Source organism: Somniosus microcephalus, chromosome 3, assembly GCF_052327205.1.
Source record: "Somniosus microcephalus isolate GS21.2 chromosome 3, FLI_Smic_1.0, whole genome shotgun sequence".
Classification (NCBI taxonomy): domain Eukaryota; kingdom Metazoa; phylum Chordata; class Chondrichthyes; order Squaliformes; family Somniosidae; genus Somniosus; species Somniosus microcephalus.
Window position 1 is genome coordinate 139,586,003 of NC_140989.1, and position 22,627 is coordinate 139,608,629.

At 49.1% G+C, this 22,627-nt stretch overlaps 1 protein-coding gene across 1 annotated transcript in view; it reads right to left on the bottom strand.

Moving 5' to 3' along the window:
* slx4ip (SLX4 interacting protein) overlaps positions 1-22,627 on the bottom strand; it is a 645,261-nt gene that overhangs the window by 581,757 nt on the left and 40,877 nt on the right. The window lies entirely within an intron of this gene.

Below are 22,627 nucleotides of genomic sequence, written 5' to 3' on the forward strand. Positions count from 1 at the left end.
TACAGATGAGCTGCACATTGAGGGAGTGGAAGCCCTTGTGGTTCACAAAGACTCCTGGGTGATGTGTGGGTGCCTTGATGACACCCTGCACCTGTGGGAAGCATGCCAGAGTGGCAAAGCCAAGCACCCACTCATTAACACATGCCTCATCAGTGGCAAAGTTTACATAATAGGCTGACATGTGAAACATGGCCTCGGTCACCCAGGTGATGCATCTGTGGGTGACTGACTGCGAGATCCCGCAAATGTTTGCAGCAGATCCCTAGAAGGAGCCTGAGGCAAAGAAGTTGAGGGCGGTGCTGACTTTGACAGCAAGGAGTGTCCACCAGGTCCTCCGGGCTGCAGGTCTTGTTCCAGCAAGCTCCAAATGTCTGCTACGACCTGGCACAATAGCCTGAACCTCCTGAAGCACCACTGCTCAGTCATGTCCAGGAAGCTCATCCTCTGCCTGTATACCCTCTGTTGGGGGTATCGCCCCCGGCGCGGTGCAGCCCTGTGCTGACCCCGTCTCTCCTGTGGAGCATCAAGTCATTGAGGAGAAGGCCGCTGTTGTGGTGGCTGCTGCTGCTGCTGCTGGTGTTCTGGTCGCTGTTGCTGCTGATGTTCTGGTCCCTGTTGCTGCTGGTGTTCTGGTCGCTGTTGCTGCTGGTGTTGTGGTTGTTGCTGCTGTTGGTGTTCTGGTTGCTGCTGCTGGTGTTCTGGTTGCTGCTGCTGCAGGTGTGGCTGGTCTTGTTGCTATGGGGCACATCTTGGTCCGATTCTGAGGTTCAAGGTGAAAGAGTGTAAGTGGCACCCATGCTGATGTAATAGATGGCAGGTAAAGTGAAGATCAGAGGCCTAATCCTTCAATATAGAGATAGTGACTAGCAATGTGGTGAGAGTGACTTCTGAGGTTTCAGAAATGACCTGCAAATTGCTGACAGCTAAATCTCTGCACAAAATGGAGTCAGCAAGAGCCTTTCCATTAGCCAAGTGTGGTGATTATTTCCTATGTTTAATAAGAAGTATCGTGATTGGTGAATGTGGTGGTTGTTCTCTGTGTTAGTAAGAAGTATTGTAATTGGTTGTTTGTTTCTACCTTGAGATGTATGCTGTAAACTCATTGGTAGTGGATGTCAGGTGATTTGTGGTGGCCATCTTAAATTCAGTTCTCTCCAGTCATGGTTGGAGACTGGTGTTGAAAGATGTGCTACTGGATTTTTAAAGTTAATAAAGCCTAGATTAGAAAGGCAAATCTATTCTTTACTTCAATTTATTAACTTTATGTCAGAATGGAGCAATATCTTCAACCAGAACGATTCAATGCTGACCCTAATTCTGCAGGAGTGGATGATAAATGGAAACATTGGTATTGTACATTTACAAACTTTTTGGGTGTGTTGGAACAAGAGTTTCTGAATAAGCTGAATATGCTGATCAACTACATTGCTCCGGATGTGTATAAGTATATTTTGGTCTGTAAAACTTACGAATTGGCTATTTCTACATTGGAGAAGATTTTTGTTAAACCAAAGAATGAGGTATTTGCACGTTATCTTCTATCTGCCCATAGGCAGCAGGTGGGAGAATCTTTGGATACTTATTTACAAGCACTTCGGCACCTTAGTGCTAACTGTAATTATAAAGCCGTGACGGCCGAAGAATATAAGGAAGAATCGGTACGGGATGCTTTTATTAATGGACTACTGTCTAGATCAATTCGTCAGCGGTTGTTAGAAAATAAGACTTTGGATCTCAAGAGTGCTTTTGAGCAAGCTTCTACATTGGATATGGCTCAGAGAAGTTCGGATTCTTATGCTCTTTCTAATCGACCTGTGACTGTGGTTTCGGCAGTTCCGGACGAAAAAGAATTAGGTGGACTTAATGGGAGTGGTTTACTAGATTCTGAAACAGTTTCTACTTCGGCGGCTGTTGCCTCTAGGATTCAGAAGTGTTATTTTTGTGGGAACGTCCGGCATCCTCGTTTGAAGTGTCCTGCCCGGGAGGCTGTGTGTAGTAAATGTGGAAAGAGAGGTCATTATGCACGTGTTTGTAAATCATTAGGTTCAATTACCTCCTCTTCTGCGACTATTCAACCTGTAGAGAGGGCGTTTATTGCATCAATTTCTGCTGTATTTGCTCATGGCCTAAACAAAGCTATAGTTATGGCCCAAGTTAATGGGTTAGAAGTGAAGGCTCTCATAGATACGGGCAGCACCGAGAGTTTTATAAGTCTTCAGTTTGCGAAGGAAAAGTGTTTGAAAATCTTGCCTGTTACTTATCAGGTGTGTATGGCTCAGATGACCCTTACTTCACAAGTAGCTGGTTGTTGCCTTGTGAAAATGATTCTTCGAGGTAATACGTATACTGATATACGCCTATCTGTTTTGCCTAATCTTTGTGCGGATATTTTGATTGGTCATGATGTGCTTAAATTACACGAGTCTCTCAGTCTTTCGTTTGGAGGGACTAAGCCACCCTTACCCATTTGTGGATTAACTTCTTTATCCATTTCTCCATTATCACTTTTTTCCAATTTGATGCTGGATTGTAAGCCAATTGCTACCAAGTCAAGAAGGTATAGCAGTCAGGATAGAGAATTTATTAATTCTGAAGTCCAACGTCTTTTATTGGAAGGAATCATTGAACCTAGTTGTTCGCCTTGGCGGGCTCAGGTAGTTGTCACCACTAACGAGAGACATAAGAAACGAATGGTGATAGACTACTCTCAAACTATTAATAGGTATACTCAATTAGATGCGTACCCTTTGCCTAAGATTGATGAGCTTATCAACAAAGTATCTCAGTATAAGTTTTTTAGCACTATTGATTTAAAGAGTGCTTATCATCAGATTCCTATTGTTAAGAGGGATCAACCATATACAGCCTTTGAGGCTGGTGGAAAGCTGTATCAGTTTTGCCGAATACCATTTGGTGTTACTAATGGTGTTGCTTGTTTTCAACGGGCAATGGATGCTTTTATAAGTGATAACTCTCTCTCTGACACCTTTTCATATTTAGATGATATCACGGTGTGTGGTAAATCAAGGGTGGAGCATGATTCTAATTTAGAAAGATTCCTTCAAGCTGCGGAAAAAGTTGGTTTAACTTTTAATAAAGAGAAGTGTATCTTTTCGACTACTGAGGTAAATCTACTGGGGTATATTATCTCGGGAAATAAGATTAAACCAGATCCAGAACGTTTGCGACCATTGATCGATTTACCTTATCCTACTAATTCTAAGGCTTTGCAACGAGTTGTTGGACTGTTTTCTTACTATTCTAATTGGATTGCAAACTTTTCACAGAAGATCCGGCCCCTTATTCGGGTTACGACATATCCTCTATCATGGGAGGTCAGGACATGTTTTGATAATTTTAAAAAGGATATCTTAGGAGCAGTTGTGCATTCTATTGATGAGCAGGTTCCCTTTGTGATTGAGACGGATGCTTCTGATTTTGCAATTGGGGCTACTCTGAACCAGAATGGAAGACCTGTGGCCTTTTTCTCACGTACCTTGAGCAATAGTGAAAAAAGACATTCTTCAATAGAAAAAGAGGCATATGCAATAGTAGAAGCACTGCGTAAATGGAGACATTGTTTATCGGGGCGACATTTCACGTTGGTAACCAATCAAAAATCTGTGTCCTTTATGTTTGATGTTAAACATTTTGGAAAGATCAAAAATGATAAAATAATGAGGTGGAGGATTGAGTTGGCATGTTACAATTTTGATATAGTTTATCGTCCGGGGAAGGATAATGTTGCTGCTGATGCACTGTCGAGGGCTTATTGTTCTGTGATTCACGGAGATACGCTTATTAATCTTCACAATGCCTTATATCATCCTGGGGTTACGAGGATGATACACTTCGTACGCAGTAAGAATTTGCCCTTTTCAGTTGAAGACGTCAAGCGGATGACTTCATCATGTTCTATCTGTGCTCGGTGTAAACCAAATTTCTTTAAGCCTCAACGAGCTCATCTTATAAAGGCTACTTCTCCTTTTGAACGTCTGAGCGTTGATTTTAAGGGGCCTCTTCCTTCAACGACTCAAAATCGATACATATTTACTGTTGTGGATGAGTTTTCAAGGTTTCCTTTTGCTTTTCCTTGCGCAGATGTATCAGCTGCTACAGTTATCAAATGTCTGACTCAACTTTTTGTCATCTTTGGGATGCCTGCGTATATCCATTCGGATCAGGGAAGTTCTTTTATGTCTTCCCAGTTGAAGGAATACCTTCAGAGTCGGGGAATTTCTACTAGTAGAACTACCCCGTATAACCCCCAGGGTAATGGACAGTGCGAATGATACAATGGGGTGATCTGGAAGGCAGTTATGTTGGCTTTGACATCCCGGAACCTTAAGAATACACAGTGGGAAATGGTACTGCCTGATGCCCTGCATTCCATTAGATCATTGCTTTCAACGGCTACTAATGTGACCCCCCATGAAAGGCTCTTTAATTACCCGCGGCGATCTACTACAGGATATTCGGTACCTTCATGGCTTACTATGTAGGGACCTGTGCTGCTTCGACGCCATGTTAGATTGTCAAAATATGATCCTTTAGTGGAGGAGGTGGAGCTGTTGGAGGCAAATTCCCAATATGCTCATATTCGATTCCAAGATGGGAAAGAAAGTACTGTTTCAATTAAAGATTTGGCTCCTTGTGGTGGCCAGCCCTCTTCTGAGGATACTAATAATAGTCACGATTCAGATAATGTGGATGTTGTTATAGATACTACGAATATTTCCAATCCTACTGCAGATAATTATACTTCTATTAGTCAGCCTTTGATGGATGTTCATGACCGTCCTAGTTTACTTCCTGATGGGATTTCCAATCCGGAAACCGTTGATAATCGGGATATGGCTAGCCTTCCTGCAGAAGATACTTTGGTGTCTCCGGGTGTGGGAGGGCAAGGAATTTCACCAAGGTTAAGAAGGTCGACACGAACAAGATATCTGGTCGACCAATTGAAAATGGACTTTTAAATTGATAGTAATGTTTTAAAATTGTTGAAATATTATATTTGTATTTTAGTTGTAAATAAATTAATTATAAATTGTAAAGGTTGTTTTAGGTTGGAGCATGTTTTAAAAGGAGGGGTGAATGTGGTGATTATTTCCTATGTTTAATAAGAAGTATCGTGATTGGTGAATGTGGTGGTTGTTCTCTGTGTTAGTAAGAAGTATTGTAATTGGTTGTTTGTTTCTACCTTGAGATGCATGCTGTAAACTCATTGGTAGTGGTTGTCAGGTGATTTGTGGTGGCCATCTTAAATTCAGTTCTCTCCAGTCATGGTTGGAGACTGGTGTTGAAAGATGTGCTACTGGATTTTTAAAGTTAATAAAGCCTAGATTAGAAAGGCAAATCTATTCTTTATTTCACCAAGTAATCGGGTGTAATGTGGGAGTATTTATGTGTTTTTCCCAGCTCTCAATTAATGCCCTCGCACAATGGCCACTGGGCTTCCACCTCCCCTTCACAGGCAAGGTTCCTGAGGGCTGTGAATCCCGTGCGCAACAAGTTAAAGCCAAAACCTGAGGTTAAAAAGGCAGTTAAGGGTCTCTCAACAAGCAGTTAACTACCACAATGCGATCGCCCGCCTCTCCTGAGCGGGTCCATGGCACGCCTCGAAATGCGCCCAAGTTAAATGCGGAAGTCGGCGGGTTGATGGCAGGTTCCCGACGCGCTGTCAATTTCCGCGCTTTTAACTGCTGACCCGCCCCCAAACCCGCACGCTCGGCACTGGGAAAATTCCGGCCTCTGTGTCTGGAAGCCGGGTGAGGACAGGGTCAGGCTTGGCTATGATGCCACTCCAAGTCAAATAGCCTGCCAAAACTCACGTTTAGGCTCACATATGAAGAATTGCCACTTGGGCTACATACTCAGGGTACTGCACACAAGCATGAGGCAGCGTCTTAAGGAGGAAAAATGAAAGGTGATTTGTTGAAACATTCTTTTGGGATTATGTAATACAATATCAGAGTCCTGACTGTCTGTGACAGAAAAACTACAGCCAGGTACAGAATATTCCTGATAGGCTAGAAGTGAAATAAAAACTTAAATAGTTATGATCTGGAATGCACTGCCTGAAAGGGTGGTGGAAGCAGATTCAGTAGTTACTTTCAAAAGTGAATTGGATAAATACTTGAAAAGGAAAATATTGCAGGGGCATGGGGAAAGAGCAGGGGAGTGGGACTAATTGGACAGCTCTTTCAAAGAGCTAGCACAGGCACAATGGGCTGAATGGCCTCCTTCTGTGCTGTATCATTCGATGAATTACAACTTTGAGTTTTGGAAATAAAAGCATTTCAAACGTGTTTTGTTTTACACATTACTGATAGGACATTTTGAACTTATTGTTCTTCGCCGTTAGTTTAGTTTTTGCTCTTTTCTGGGGTTGTAAACAATTGCTAATGCGCATGTAAAAGTCATATTGACCGGTCAGTATGTGCGGCAGGGTTTGTGTCCTGCGTGTGCTTGCTTTGTTTTCAATGGCAGAGAACACAAGAGCATTGATAAATACAGTACAGCCCATAATTACTCTATAGTTAGTGACAGTGTTTCGACAATATAAACAAAAATCACAATCGCACGGAACTCTTTTGATTACCATTTATTTGATGTTGTGGCTTTGATAACATAAGCCTAATTTACTTTGAATAAACAGCAGGCTTCTAGATATTAATGGGGTGACTATGTTTGTGATATTCCATTAGCGCTGGCTTTTTTGTGAATAAGGTGGGTGGTGTAAAGCTGGGAGTGCCCGAAATAAATCCTAGGCCTGGATATTCCCCACCCCATCAATTGACGTTGTCAGTCACCATGGTTACAGGAATTCCTATAATTGCAATTGCAGCAGACATTTTAAAAAATGGAAAAATAAAACCCATGAGTGTGATAGGACTTGTGTTTCGGTAAGCATTCCTAATACTTACTCATTCCCCTTGCCCAAACACTGCTTTAGCATTAAACCAGTTTGTGGTGGTCTGTGGGAGGGTGTGCTCAGTCAATCTGTAAATTTTAACTATCAGCAGATTCACCTTACAGGATGATGCATGTTATACAGCACATCACTCTGCACCTACCACGTGGGAAAAAATAGAGCAAGTACAAATTAATTTTCCATTATTCATTCAACGTGGTTGTAGCTCCTCACTGCGCAGCTCCTCACTGCGCTGCTCCTCACTGCGCAGCTCCTCACTGCGCAGCTCCTCACTGAGCAGCTCCTCACTGCGCAGCTCCTCACTGCGCAGCTCCTCACTGCGCTGCTCCTCACTGCGCAGCTCCTCACTGCGCAGCTCCTCACTGCGCAGCTCCTCACTGCGCAGCTCCTCACTGCGCTGCTCCTCACTGCGCAGCTCCTCACTGCGCAGCTCCTCACTGCGCTGCTCCTCACTGCGCAGCTCCTCACTGCGCAGCTCCTCACTGCTCTGCTCCTCACTGCGCTGCTCCTCACTGTGCAGCTCCTCACTGTGCAGCCCCTCACTGTGCAGCTCCTCATTCCTGGGCTGCTTTCCACTGTGCAGCTCCTCACTGCGCAGCTCCTCACTGCGCTGCTCCTCACTGCGCAGCTTCTCACTGCGCTGCTCCTCACTGCGCAGCTCCTCACTGTGCAGCTCCTCACTGAGCAGCTCCTCACTGCGCAGCTCCTCACTGCGCAGCTCCTCACTGCGCAGCTCCTCACTGCGCAGCTCCTCACTGCGCTGCTCCTCACTGCGCAGCTCCTCACTGCGCAGCTCCTCACTGCGCAGCTCCTCACTGCTCTGCTCCTCACTGCGCTGCTCCTCACTGTGCAGCTCCTCACTGTGCAGCCCCTCACTGTGCAGCTCCTCATTCCTGGGCTGCTTTCCACTGTGCAGCTCCTCACTGCGCAGCTCCTCACTGCGCTGCTCCTCACTGCGCAGCTCCTCACTGCGCTGCTCCTCACTGCGCAGCTCCTCACTGAGCAGCTCCTCACTGCGCAGCTCCTCACTGCACAGCTCCTCACTGCTCTGCTCCTCACTGCGCTTCTCCTCACTGTGCAGCTCCTCACTGTGCAGCCCCTCACTGTGCAGCTCCTCATTCCTGGGCTGCTTTCCACTGTGCAGCTCCTCACTGCGCAGCTCCTCACTGCGCAGCTCCTCACTGCGCAGCTCCTCACTGCGCTGCTCCTCACTGCGCTGCTCCTCACTGCGCTGCTCCTCACTGTGCTGCTCCTCACTGCGCAGTTCCTCACTGTGCTGCTCCTCACTGCGCTGCTCCTCACTGTGCAGCTCTCCTCACTGCGCAGCTCTCCCCACTGCGCTGCTCCTCACTGTGCAGCTCCTCACTGTGCAGCCCCTCACTGTGCAGCCCCTCACTGCGCAGCTCCTCACTGCGCAGCTCCTCACTGCTCTGCTCCTCACTGCGCTGCTCCTCACTGTGCAGCTCCTCACTGTGCAGCCCCTCACTGTGCAGCTCCTCATTCCTGGGCTGCATTCCCCTGTGCAGCTCCTCACTGCGCAGCTCCTCACTGCGCTGCTCCTCACTGCGCAGCTCCTCACTGCGCAGCTCCTCACTGCGCTGCTCCTCACTGCGCTGCTCCTCACTGCGCAGTTCCTCACTGTGCAGCCACTCACTGTGCAGCTCCTCATTCCTGGGCTGCTTTCCACTGTGCTGCTCCTCACTGCGCTGCCCCTCACTGTGCAGCTCTCCTCACTGCGCTGCTCCTCACTGTGCAGCTCTCCTCACTGCGCTGCTCCTCACTGCGCAGCTCTCCTCACTGTGCTGCTCCTCACTGTGCAGCCCCTCACTGTGCAGCTCCTCATTCCTGGGCTGCTTTCCACTGCGCAGCTCCTCACTGCGCAGCTCCTCACTGCGCTGCTCCTCACTGCGCAGCTCCTCACTGCGCAGCTCCTCACTGTGCAGCCCCTCACTGTGCAGCTCCTCATTCCTGGGCTGCTTTCCACTGTGCAGCTCCTGACTGCGCAGCTCCTCACTGCGCTGCTCCTCACTGCGCTGCTCCTCACTGTGCAGCTCCTCACTGTGCAGCCCCTCACTGTGCAGCTCCTCATTCCTGGGCTGCTTTCCACTGTGCAGCTCCTCACTGCGCAGCTCCTCACTGCGCTGCTCCTCACTGCGCAGCTCCTCACTGCGCTGCTCCTCACTGCGCAGCTCCTCACTGTGCAGCTCCTCACTGAGCAGCTCCTCACTGCGCAGCTCCTCACTGTGCTGCTCCTCACTGCGCAGTTCCTCACTGTGCAGCTCTCCTCACTGCGCAGCTCTCCCCACTGCGCTGCTCCTCACTGTGCAGCTCCTCACTGTGCAGCCCCTCACTGTGCAGCCCCTCACTGTGCAGCTCCTCACTGCGCAGCTCCTCACTGCTCTGCTCCTCACTGCGCTGCTCCTCACTGTGCAGCTCCTCACTGTGCAGCCCCTCACTGTGCAGCTCCTCATTCCTGGGCTGCTTTCCACTGTGCAGCTCCTCACTGCGCAGCTCCTCACTGCGCTGCTCCTCACTGCGCAGCTCCTCACTGCGCAGCTCCTCACTGCGCTGCTCCTCACTGCGCTGCTCCTCACTGCGCAGCTCCTCACTGCGCAGTTCCTCACTGCGCTGCTCCTCACTGCGCTGCTCCTCACTGCGCTGCTCCTCACTGCGCAGTTCCTCACTGTGCAGCCACTCACTGTGCAGCTCCTCATTCCTGGGCTGCTTTCCACTGTGCAGCTCCTCACTGCGCTGCTCCTCACTGCGCTGCTCCTCACTGTGCTGCTCCTCACTGTGCAGCCCCTCACTGTGCAGCTCCTCACTGTGCAGCTCCTCATTCCTGGGCTGCTTTCCACTGCGCAGCTCCTCACTGCGCTGCCCCTCACTGTGCAGCTCTCCTCACTGCGCTGCTCCTCACTGCGCTGCTCCTCACTGCGCTGCTCCTCACTGCGCTGCTCCTCACTGTGCTGCTCCTCACTGCGCTGCTCCTCACTGCGCAGCTCCCCCCACTGCGCTGCTCCTCACTGCGCAGCTCTCCTCACTGCGCTGCTCCTCACTGCGCTGCTCCTCACTGTGCAGCCCCTCACTGTGCAGCTCCTCACTGTGCAGCTCCTCATTCCTGGGCTGCTTTCCACTGCACAGCTCCTCACTGCGCTGCCCCTCACTGTGCAGCTCTCCTCACTGTGCTGCTCCTCACTGTGCAGCTCTCCCCACTGCGCTGCTCCTCACTGCGCAGCTCTCCCCACTGTGCTGCTCCTCACTGTGCAGCTCTCCCCACTGCGCTGCTCCTCACTGCGCAGCTCTCCCCACTGTGCTGCTCCTCACTGTGCAGCCCCTCACTGTGCAGCTCCTCATTCCTGGGCTGCTTTCCACTGTGCAGCTCCTCACTGCACAGCTCCTCACTGCACAGCTCCTCACTGCGCAGCTCCTCACTGCGCAGCTCCTCACTGCGCTGCTCCTCACTGCGCTGCTCCTCACTGTGCTGCTCCCCACTGCGCTGCTCCTCACTGCGCAGCTCCTCATTCCTGGGCTGCTTTCCACTGTCTCCTCTTTCACTAGTGCAAAGAGCGGCGCTATTTTAGGAAGGGCAGCATTTCTTGTGGTGTCTGGTGAGGTGGGTTCCAACCATTTCCCAGCACATTGGGGGATAGAAAAGCTAGCAAAGGAAATTCCCTCCTTTGGATGACCTGTAAATTGTGAGGTTTGATTCATGCACATTCCATGAGATTCATATTGAAATATAATGATCTGAAAACCAATGTTGAAGGCAGTTGAACAGCCGACCAGCGTTCATGGTCTAGGTGCACACACACAGAATTGTCACATTGACAAAGCAGCTGGTACCTGTGGGACCGCACACCAGCAGGATGCACTGACCTGTGGAGAGGGTGAAAGACAATGATGGGGGTGCGGTGGGGGGTGGTGAAAACATGTTTAAAATTAAATTAAAATATTTGCTGAAAACGCAGTTTCTTTCAGCAAAAGGGGTGGGGAACTCCCTTTTGTAAGAAAGTGGTTAAAAAGGAGGCATTGAGAAGTTGGAACAACTTTTATTCCATTAGTTTCCTGCAGATTTATGGCTCACAAGCTGCATGAATGGAAGATTTATAAAGCCAACCTTTGAACTAAAGCTACTGTAATGCTCACTTAGTTTTAAAATGATTAAAGCATAAATCTGCATGGCCGGCACAGAGAGGAAAAGATGAAATATCCTGTATGGACTATATAAACATTTTTTTTCTCCTCTGTTTTTGTCGAAGATTAAACAGCTGCTGACAGTTTTAAATAGCCTCTCTCGGTTTAGAATCACCTCGCGTCAAAAGGAAGCGATACCATCCTTCCAGTTTGCTAACACTGGAGGTGAGTAAACATTCATTTCCGAACCTCAGCATCTATGAAAGTCGCTAAATCCTGGCCACTGAAGGCCACAATGACCTGATTTTCACTGCCTGTTTTAAAATAGCCTGCTGGTTACGCTTTTCCTCGCCGTTATGAGTAAGAGCAGTCTACTAAGTGTGTTAGATTTCCTTAAATAGAAAATTCTTTTGCCTCGGCATTGTCCTCATTGTGACTAAGAGAAATGTTATTTCAAGTTCTGATTTTTACATCTCTATTTGGAGTTTTTGAACAATTTATTACAATTTGTCCTGACATCAGTAGTAGGGAAAATGCTAGAATTTATAAATTAGGGACATGGTAACAGGGCACTTAGAAAATCATAATGTCCTGGATTTTACGTGCCCTACAAAGGCACATGCAGTGTACGCCGTCGTAAGCAATGCGAACGGCCCCGCAAGGTCTGGGTTTGCACATGCGCGAAAACCCAGAACTTGCGATCTGTCAAGTTTCTCCTTGACAGATTGTCCGCATCCGTTTTAAACTCGCTTTCGCTGGCGCAGAGTGGGGCTCTTTGCCCAACTACTGCCCAGCGAATAGCCACGAAACCCTTACGCCTGGTAAAAGCAGGTGTAAGGCCTTCTTTTACCAGGGTAAGGGTTAAAATAAATGTTAAAATTATTTTTTTTTTAATGATTTAAACATTCACTTATATTTAAAATTATTTTAGATAAATGTTGTCCCATTTAAAAATGTTTACATTTGTTTTTCAAGAAATTTAATTTTTATTTTAAATGTTTAATTAAAGGGTATTTTAATTAATTTTGAACCTGTGATTGTTTATTTTTATTTCAGTGGTGTGTAATTTTATTTATCAGGTGATTTCGATTATGCTCATGGGGATTCCTTACATAAATGGGATCCCGATAAGCATCATAGGAATCCCCCTTTGTCATTGGTTGGCCTGGCCCACGTGATCCCAGGGGCACTTGCGGACCGCATGAGTCCAAAGCTCTGGAGACACACAGTAAGTACGGAGTTTTCTTTTGGTTCAGAGGCGTACGCGAGCAGCAAGCCTCCGACCGCAATTTCCAGGCCAACATGTTTGGGCAGTCAACTCAGATTTATGAAAGGGAAATCATGTTTGACGAATATAATAGTCTTTTGAGTTTGTAACTATGAGTCCAGTGCGGGGCCTACAGTCTCTGTCACAGGTGGGGCAAATGGTGGTTGAAGGGGCAGGTGGGTGGGGTGCTTGGGTTGACGTGCGCTCCTTGCGCTTGGCTTCCGCTTGCTCCCGGCGAAGAGACTCGAGGTGTTCGGTGCCTTCCCGGATGTTTCTCCTTCACTTTGTGCGGTCTTGGGCCAGGGATTCCCAGGTGTCTATGGGGATGTTACACTTTTCCAAGGAGGCTTTGAGGGTGTCCTTGAAGCGTTTCCTCTGCCTACCTGGGGCTCTCTTGTCGTGTCGGAGCTCCAAGTAGAGCGCTTGTTTTGGGAGTCTCGTATCGGGCATGCGGACAATGTGACCCATCCATTGGAGCTGATTGAGCGTGGTCAAAGCTTCGATGCTGGGGATGTTGGCCTGAACAAGAACACTGACGTTGGTGCGCCTATCCTCCCAATGGATTTGCAGGATCTTGCGGAGGCAGTGTTGGTGGTACCTCTCCAGTGCCTTGAGGTGCCTGCTGTACATGGTCCATGTCTCTGAGGCATACAGCAGGGCAGGTATCAATGCTGCTCTGTAGACCATGAGCTTAGTGCCGGGTTTGAGGTCCTGGTCTTCAAACACTCTCTTCCTCAGGCGACCGAAGGCTGCACTGGCACACTGAAGACGGTGTTGGACTTCGTCATCGACGTCTGCCCTTGTTGACAATAGGCTCCCGAGGTATGGAAAGTGTCCACGTTGTCCAAGGCCTTGTCGTGGATTTTGATAATCGAGGGGCAGTACTGTGTGGCGGGGGCAGGTTGGTAGAGGACCTTTGTCTTACGGATGTTTAGTGTAAGGCCCATGCTCTCATACACTTCGGTGAAGGTGTTGACGATGGTTTGGAGTTCGACCTCCGAGTGAGCGCAGACGCAAGCGTCATCTGCATACTGTAATTCGAGGACAGAAGATGGGACGACCTTTACAACACAGAAGGGGGCTATTCGGCCTGTCATGCCTGTGCTGGCTCTGTGAAAGAGCAGTCTATTTTAGTCCCATGCCCCAGCACTTTTCCCATAAACCTACAAATTAGTCCCCTTCAAATACATTGGGGGAAAAATTCAGTTGGTAGCGCCACCCGTTATCGCCTTAAGAGGGCGCTAAGTGGGGTGCAAACCAACTAACGTCCGGACGCGGTGATATCTGCGCCTCTCGCGAAATTGACCGGACATTTTGCGGCGGCGCTAAACAATACCGCCTGATCTCCTGCGCACGCAGATCTTGACGTCATTCGAGAGTGCAACGCCCTTGGGGCACCCCGGACCGGAAATTCAGTGGCGCCCCCCTCCTTTCCACCTGGCGCTACCAACGACAGATTGATTGGAACGCATCCCAGTCGCTGTGGGGCTGGGGGGTGCTATTTAAAGTGGGCCTCTTCCTGGCTTTTGTGTGGTAGCCATTTTTGCACCACTCGTTCTGAGAGAGAGAGAGAGATTTGGAGAGAGACTAAGAGAGAAAGAGAGAATTCTGCATTGAGTCAACGCTGTCTGAGGCAGTTTTGGCTTCTGACCATAACTTTGCAGGTACTTTGCTTTTTGACCTTCATAACTTTGATTGCCCAGATACTATGGGGGCTGCAATGGATGGGAACTGTAATGTATGTACCTTTAAGGGGGGAACTACTTTCTACAGCTCATGTATACTGTAGTACCGGCAGTGACCACACCTGTATATAGCCCTGAGTAGTAATCTGTACAGATCAGTTGCAGTTTGAACCTCATTCAGTAAACACCTGTTGAATCGTTCCCTGCAGTCTGTTGTCTGATTATTGAAGGACACAACATTAAGATACACGGACGTAACAGTGGCGACGAGGCAGGTTCAAACCTACCTGCAACTCTGTATCACCTCCCGGGGATTCGTCCCTGGAGATCAGTGGATTGGAGGTCAAGGCCAGAGACTCGGGCGTCGACCACGGGCAACCGCCCAGTCATCTAGCAGAGACTCGAGAATTGCGGGGGAGGCTGTCGAGAGCCAGGCTTGGCTTTCCAGTTGAGGTGGTCCAGCGAAATGGGCTGGCAACAGGTAGTGCGCAGACCCTTCCCAGACAGCGACGGGCTATAGCCCGACCGAGCGGCACAGCAAAGGGCTGAGCAGCATTGACGGGGAGAGAGAGAGAGAGGGCAGAGTGCACAGGGCGCAGCGGGTGTTCAGGGGCCGAGCAGCGTGGGAGAGAGATACGCGCAGAAACCCGCGAGGTGCCGCCATTGCCACGAGGACCGCCGAGAGCGGCGTCAGCAGCAGCGGGGGAGGAAGGAAAGCACGGGAGACGCCATTTTAAGCCATTGGGAGATGCCATTTTAAACCACACCCAAAATGCCGAAGAGTGGCAGTATCACCACATTTGACAATGAAGTCGAAGATTGGATGACATATGTCGAACGAATAGAGGTGTACTGCAAGGCAAATGAGGTGTTAGATGACAAGAAAGTGTCGGTATTGTTAAATTTAATGGGTGCAAAGACATATGGTTTATTACGAAATCTAGTAACCCCAACGAAGCCAATGGAAAAGAGTTTTGAAGACATAGTAACGATACTAAAGGAACATTTAAACCCCACACCGCTGCTGATAGCAGAAAGATTCAAGTTTCACAAACGGAACCAGCATAAGGATGAAAGCAATGCTGATTATTTAACAGAACTGCGCAAACGATCGAAACACTGCCAGTTTGGAGCGGGACTGGCAGATACCTTAAGGGGCAAGTTTGTGTGTGGGCTTCAAAGTGAAGGAACCCAGAAACGGCTTTTATCTGAAAAGGACCTTATGCTGGAAAAGGCTTTCAGCATTGCAGTATCATATGAAGCAGCAGCACGGGGCGCTGCAGAGATACAACAGAGACCGCAAGAATATGGCGCAAACGAAATGTCATATGGAACAGAGAAGTGCTATCACTGCGGCAGAACAACACACAACCAGAATGATTGCTGGTTCAAAGACAAAGTGTGCAGACAGTGTGGAAAAGTAGGACACATAGCACGAGTCTGCAGGTCGGGAAAGAAAACCAGCAATAAGTAACCGACCAAAGGGAAGTACAAGAAGGTACATAAGATAACGGAGAATAGTTCAGACGAACAAAAGAGTGATAATGACTCCGAAAGCAGGGAACTGAGTTGTCTGAAACTACATAATGTGATCACAATGGAGGATCACCGAACCATTTGGGTCACTCTTAAGATAGCAGGAGTCCAGGTAAAGATGGAATTGGACACGGGATCAGCTCTAACAGTCATAAACCGACGGGACTACGAGCGGCTATTCTCACACATACTTGAGAGACACAAAAATTATTTTGAAGACGTACACGGGGCAAAAAGTCTACCCCAAAGGAAAAATAAGGGTGATCGTTAAATATAACGGTAAGGAAACACCAAAACTAGACCTGTATGTATTGCAAGATGGAGGACCACCATTACTGGGACATGAAAGGATCCGGAAAATACAACTGGATTGGCATTCCATACAGGCACTGACTGTGGCTGACAAAAAGGATGACGACGTCACACCTGGGTGACTGTCAAAGATCCTAACTGACACGAAAGAAGTGTTCCAGCAAGGACTCGGAACACTAAAAGGCATGACAGCGATGATTAAAATTGAAGAAAATGCAAGCCCAACATTTTTTAAGGCCAGACCAGTACCTTATGCGATCCGCCCAGCCGTCGAAGCAGAGCTGGAGAGTCTGGAACGTTCAGGTGTACTGTCCAAGGTAGACTGGAGTGAGTGGGCTACACCCATCATCCCTGTGATGAAAAAGTCGTTGAGCAGCATGCCTGGGGAACCAAGGAAGGTTCGCATCTGTGGGGACTTTAAGGTAACAGTGAACCCGGTCTTTCACACCGTACAATATCCACTTCCGCGGATTGAAGATATTTTCGCCTCGCTATCTGGAGGGAAATGCTTCACTAAGATTGATCTGGCCCAGGCGTATCTGCAAATGGAGGTAGAAGAAGCATCAAAAAAAACCTCACAATCAACACCCATAAAGGTCTCTACCAATACAACCGGCTGGTATTCGGGGTAGCATCAGCTTCGGCTATTTGGCAGAGGGCAATGGAACAAGTCCTGCAAGGGATCCCAGGGACCCAGTGTTATTTGGACGACATCCTGGTCATGGGCGAAAATGACAGTGATCACCTTGCCAACCTGGAGCAGGTGCTCACTAGATTGCAGGAATATGGGCTCCGAGCTAACCGCCCCAAATGCGAGTTTTTTAGAAAACAGATCTCGTATTGTGGCCACGTTATCGATAAAGAGGGGTTACATAAGTCCCCAGAGAAGATTGAGGCAGTAGTCAAGGCTCCAGCACCGGAAAATGTGTCACAACTGAGGTCGTTCCTCGGGCTGGTAAACTACTACCATAAGTTCTTGCCAAATTTGTCTACAATACTACACCCACTGAGCACCCTACTGCAAACTGGGGTGCCATGGAAGTGGAGTGACAAATGTAGATGAGCTTTCCAGAAGAGCAAAACACTAATCACATCGAAAGAGGTATTGGCCCATTACAACCCGGCATTACCAATTCGATTGGCATGTGATGCGTCACCCTACGGCATTGGAGCGGTGCTGTCGCACAAATTCTCGGACGGCTCAGAGGCCAATAGCCTTTGCGTCACGATCACTAACCTGAGCCGAGCGTAACTACGCCCAGATTGACAGGGAGGCCCTCAGCCTAGTGTGGGGAGTGAAAAAGTTCAATCACTATCTGCACGGGCAGAAATTCACCTTACTGACTGATCACCAGCCTCTTGTCTCCATTTTTAATCCGAAGAAGGGCATTCCGGTGATGACTGCGCAACGACTACAAAGATGGTCACTTTTTCTAGGGACACACCACAATGAGATTGAATATAAGGGCACGAAACAGCATGGAAATGCTGATGGGCTATCACGCCTGCCACTGCCTACTGTGGAGGAAGCACCAGCAGTGGATCCTGTCGAAATATTCCATTTGACTATAGTTGAATACCTACCGGTAACTAACGCTTGTATCGAAAAGGAAACCCGAAATGACCCGACACTGTCTCGGGTATATGATTTGACGGTGAAGGGATGGCCAACACATGGCGACTCACTGTTGCCAGCATTCTCGACAAGGAGAGAACAGCTGTCAGTGTGCCGGGGGACCTTGATGTGTGGATCCCAAGTGGTAATTCCACCCAAGTTAAGGGATAGAGTGCTCAATGAGCTTCATGAGGGTCATCTGGGAGGGGTAAAAATGAAAAGCCTAGCCAGGGCTTATGTGTGGTGGCCGGGAATCGATAAACAAATCGAGGACCTGACCAAGAGCTGCTCAGGATGCCAGAAAGTCCAAAATGCACCACCACAGGCCCCTCTACACCCATGGGAGTGGCCCTCATCTCCATGGCAACGGGTGCATATTGATTTTGCTGGTCCATTCATGGACTCAATGTTTTTAATAGCCGTGGATGCGCACTCGAAATGGCCTGAGGTCATCAAAATGTCATCCACCACCACGGAGAAAACTATTGCAGTCCTACGGACCATTTTTGCCAGGAATGGCTTGCCAGAACAGATTTGCTTCGACAACGGACCACAGTTTGTGTCCGAAGAGTTCCGGAGGTTCTTGAAAAAGAATGGGGTAAGGCATTACACATCCGCCCCGTATCATCCAGCCACAAATGGATTGGCTGAGAGGTTCGTACAAACCTTTAAGAAGGCAATAAAGGCTATGCACAATGACAACATTCCGCTGCAGCACAAGGTGGACAATTTCCTGTTTGCCTACCGGAATGCGACACATGCAGTCACCAACCAGGCCCAAGCCATGATGTTCTTTAACCGAAGGTTAAGATCTCGCCTGGATTTGCTCAGACCAAACGTACGAAGAGATGTTGAGAGTAAGCAATTCCAGCACATCCATTAGAAGCCAACAAGGAGCTTCAATGTAGGGCAACCAGTCTTGGCCCGCGACTACCGAACAGAAAACTGGCAGCCAGGAACGATATGCACATGGCAGGGCCCACTAATGTACACAGTGGACGTTGGGGAGAGCATCGTGAGACGCCATGCTGACCAGATCCTAGAGTCACAGGAACAAGTCAACCCCATGCCTCGCCCATACGTACCTGGTGCTGAACCCGACGTACAGGTCGCATCTACCCCAGAAACAGTAGCATCGGAAGCTGATGAACCAACCGACGACAGGGGGCCAGAATCGCCTCCGCACCAAGAGCAAGACACTCGGGAAAGGCGCTATCCAGAAAGGATCAGGAAGCCTCCCCAAAGACTGAATTTATAAATAGACTATTTTCAGCTAATGTTGCATGTTAAAAGTGTTAATTGTAATTAGTTTGATATTTAATTGTTAAATGAGTGTTAAGGTACTGTTAATCTAAAAGGGGAGGAATTGTAATGTATGTACCTTTAAGGGGGGAACTACTTTCTACAGCTCATGTATACTGTAGTACCGGCAGTGACCACACCTGTATATAGCCCTGAGTAGTAATCTGTACAGATCAGTTGCAGTTTGAACCTCATTCAGTAAATACCTGTTGAATCGTTCCTTGTAGTCTGTTGTCTGATTATTGAAGGACACAACATTAAGATACACGGATGTAACAGGGACGTTGTCCTTCTCCATCACATTCGGAGGGCACAGAGATGCAGAGAGAGAGTGGCAATCATGGCCAGACGGAGGAGGGCCAACAGGCCTCGGTACAGGAGACCTTACCCTCCCAGGGTTTTTCGCCAACAGTTCTCCTACATTAAGATGTCTGAGGAGCACTGTTTGTGAAGGCTGCAATTCAGCAAGGAGGTGGTCACTGAGCTCTACCACTGCTTCAGCCAGATCTGCAGCCTCAGCTGAGGAGCAGGACGTCTCTGTCAGTGGCAGTGAAGATAACAGTGGCTCTCAGCGTTTATGCCACTGGCTCCTTTCAATCAGCTACTGGGGACATCACCAATATCTCCCAGCTCGCGATGCATTGCTGCATCCGTCAGGTAACAAATGCCCTCTTTAAAAGGAGGGTACATCTCTTTCCCCATAACCCCGGACAAGCAGCAAGAACGCGCAACGGGCTTTGCGAAGATAACAGGCTTCCCCATGGTGCAGGGCGCCATTGACTGCATGCATGTGGCTTTGCGGGCGCCGCAAGAGAATGCCGAGGATTTCCGCAACCGAAAGGGCTTCCATTCCTTAAACGTCCAGTTGGTCTGTGACCACAGACAACTGATACTCGCTGTCAATGCCCACTTTTCAGGCAGCAGCCACGATGCCTTCATCCTGCGCCAGACTTCTGTGGCAGACCTTTTCCAGGCACCGCATCACCCAGGTGGTTGGCTTCTCGGGGACAAGGGATATCCTCTGTGCACCTGGCTGATGACACCGCTCCGTACGCCCAGCACCCCTGCTGAGCTGCGATACAACGAGAGCCATCAAGCTACCAGGAACATCGTTGAGCACACAATCGGCGTGCTCAAGCAACGGTTCCACTGTCTGGACCATTCTGGAGGAGCCCTGCAGTACTCGCCTGAGTGAGTCTCCCACTTTGTTGTTGTGTGCTGCATGCTGCATAACCTGGCAATCCTCAGGGCCCAGCCAATGCCAGCAGGCATTGGAGCACCAGCAGAGGAGGAGGAGGAGGAGCAGGAGGTAGATGAGGAGGATGATCATCAGCAGCACCAAGGCGGGAGGGAGGCACAAAGTGGAAGGGCCATCCGTCAAAGGCTCATAGCAAGCCCCTTCTAGGCCCCCTCTGAGGGAATGGCTTCTGCCATTCAAACAACCTGAATGAAACCATCCCGCAACCCCTAAGCCAATCAAGGCAACAATGAGTGCAAAGACCAAACATGTTCATTTTGAATACAGACACTTCTTTATTTCACAAACTCTGTGTGTCTCATTTCCGCATGACAAAGTAATAGAAAGAAACACAAAAAAAAGCAGTCATTCACATAACTGGCTCTCACAACCTGGAGACAATGTCTAAAACAGTAACAAAAATTTGACCACGAACCTCGGCCTTCAATAAAACAATGAAAAACATTTTGCCACACCTCCTACTTTTGCCCTTCGAGGGTGATCTGCTTCCCTTGCAAAATTGCCCCCTTCCCACCCTGCAGCTCCTCCGTAATGGGGCCCCAGTGGCTGGAGCAAGGCTGGGGGAAGGCTGCTGAGTGTCAGAAACTGAGACAGCAGATGCCCTTGAGGGATGGCCTGGACCAGCTCTGGGCCTGGAGGGCCCGGCTGCTGACTGCACCAACTCTGCATGGGCGGCAGCAGTCTGTCCTACAGGTGGTGGCAACTGCAGTGGAGAAGTGACAGTGGTGGCAGCAGGAATGCTGTCCTCTTGAGGACAGCAACTCCCTGCTCGACCGACACACTGGCACTCCCACAGGGCAGCACTTCAGCCTCTGGAGCAATCTGATGGAGCGCAGATTGCTGGCCTGCTGCGGCGCAGTGAGAGCCCCAGGGAAACGTGCCTGATCCAGTGAGGGTGGCAGCAGTCAATGCTCGCGTGGCCTCAATCTGCGTCTGCATGAGACCAGCCACTGACTGCATTGCAGCACTTAGCATTTGCGTGGCAGCTGCCTGTGCTACAGCGAAGTGCTCCACACTCCTTGCCAGTGATTCAATGGATTTGGGCAACCCAGCACGGTGGCATAGTGGTTAGCACTGTTGCCTCACAGCGCTAGGGACCCGGGTTCAAATCCAGCCTCGGGTGACTGTCTGTGTGGAGTTTGCACATTCTCCCCGTGTTTGCGTGGGCTTCCTCCGGGTGCTCCGGTTTCCTCCCACAGTCCAAAGATGTGCGGGTTAGGTTGATTGGCCATGATAAAAATTGGCCCTTAGTGTTAGGGGGGATTAAATACGTGGGGTTACGGGGTTACGGGGATAGGGCTTGGGTGGGATGGCTGTCGGTATCGGGACCGGGTGCTAGGGTTTGGATGATCAGCCATGACCTCGTTGAATGGCGGAGCAGGCTCGAAGGGGCGAATGGCCTACTCCTGCTCCTATCTTCTATGTTTCTATGTTTCTATGCAGTCATGAGCTCAGTGTGCCTTTGCTCCGCCTGGATGCTCATTTCAGTGAGGACCCGCTCCTCGTCTGCGTCCAGTGCAGCAGGACTCGAGGCCATACTCTCCCTCCGGGGAGAAGGCCCCCGAGCTTCCCCCGAGTATTGTGTGCAGTTTTGGTCGCCTTATCTGAGGAAGGGTGTTCTTGCCATGGAAGGAGTGCATTTACCCGGCAATGTGGAAAATTGCCCAAGTATGTCCTGTCTACAAAAAGCAGGACAAATCCAACCCAGCCAATTACTGTCCCATCAGTCTACTCTCAATCATCAGCAAAGTGATGGACGGTGTCGTCGACAGTGCTATCAAGCGGCACTTACTCAGCAATTACCTGATAATTGACGCCCAGTTTGGGTTCCGCCAGGGCCACTCAGCTCCTGGTCCTGGGATGGCAGGAATGACGTATGAGGAGAGATTGGGTCAATTGGGCTTGTACTCGCTGGAGTTTAGAAGAATGAAAGGGGATCTCATCGAAACTGTAGGATTCGCAAAATTGAACATTGTCCTATAAGGGTCTATTGGCAGAAAAGGCCTTAATTTTAAAGACTGTTTTAAAAGAAGTCCAGAAAAAGGGGCACACAAAATGGCCACCAGACCCCGTGACCAGCTTTTTGGGACATTTTAAAATGGTTCCTGCACACCACAGACAGCGTTTGTGGATTCAGCCCACAGTAAGTTCTGGAGTGCAATTTCGGAGAATGCGAAACCAGACAGAACCCCATACATATGGATTGGATGCAGATCCAATCAGGTCGGCCTGTAGAAAAAGGCCATCAAAATGTTTACCCAGACAAAGGGGAACAGCTTCAAGTTCAAAGGGGGACATCAAGACCCATTAAAGACAATACAAGGTCATTCCAGACCAGAGATGGCAGTTACCGGGCATCCCGAAAGTACTTTAAACACAATGACTACCCCTCTGTGCTGCAAGCCCACCAAAATTTAAACAAAGACTAACCTTGATATGGCGGGAGATAAGGGCCTCGATGAGAAGTATAACTGGAGACCCGGGGTAGCTATCGGGAGATGATCAAGGGTGATGATCAAGGGAGATGATCGAGAGAGTGGATCGAGAATGAGCATTGTAGAGATCATTTTCGAGAGATCGT